Here is a 592-nt window from a genome sequence, read left to right on the forward strand (position 1 = left end):
TACTTATTAATGGATCTGTGAATTAGGCATATGCAATGAGGATAATCAATCATAACAGAGACCATTTACATAAAGAAGTCCCAAAGGTACAACAGCAAATATAGCCTGTTAAATTCTAAGGGTCAGGGAGTCAAAAACTACACTAAAATAATCATATAAAACTAAATGAGTGTGTTCATGATTTGTCTGTGATTGTCTACCATCTTACAGTATAAGGAACCTGTCTGAATTGGTAGACTGATGATACCTGCTTGTGTTGTGTAATTAGGGCTCGTCCGGTCATCAGCGTGAACACCACACTGGATATCAGCCCACAGATCCTAAACCCTGAAGACAAGACCTGCACCCTGCCTGGTACAACCACCACAGTTTCCTGGTGAGTCAAGGTTTTTTCATCAGTTTCAACCAAACATACATGGTGCAACTTGTTTCATGTAATGATGGAAATGTAATTGCCAAATAAGAAGTACATTAAAATCATTGCAGTAATCATTTTGTTGCCTCTTATATCACCAGTAAAATCATATCAAATATATTGTGAATATCCCTAATATATCACTAAGCTCGACTTTTATTTCTCTTTTTTTTTTTT

At 36.0% G+C, this 592-nt stretch overlaps 1 long non-coding RNA gene across 1 annotated transcript in view; it reads left to right on the forward strand.

Moving 5' to 3' along the window:
- Positions 1-370, forward strand: part of LOC107577465 (uncharacterized) — a 2,865-nt gene extending 2,495 nt beyond the window's left edge. Inside the window, exon 3 of the long non-coding RNA XR_001608205.1 lies at positions 269-370. This is a non-coding gene — a long non-coding RNA (uncharacterized lncRNA). The remainder of the gene's footprint in view (positions 1-268) is intronic.
- Positions 371-592: the final 222 nt, after the last annotated feature.

This window comes from Sinocyclocheilus grahami, unplaced genomic scaffold (genome assembly GCF_001515645.1).
Source record: "Sinocyclocheilus grahami isolate Dianchi unplaced genomic scaffold, SAMN03320097.WGS_v1.1 scaffold6136.1, whole genome shotgun sequence".
NCBI classification, from domain to species: Eukaryota; Metazoa; Chordata; class Actinopteri; order Cypriniformes; family Cyprinidae; genus Sinocyclocheilus; species Sinocyclocheilus grahami.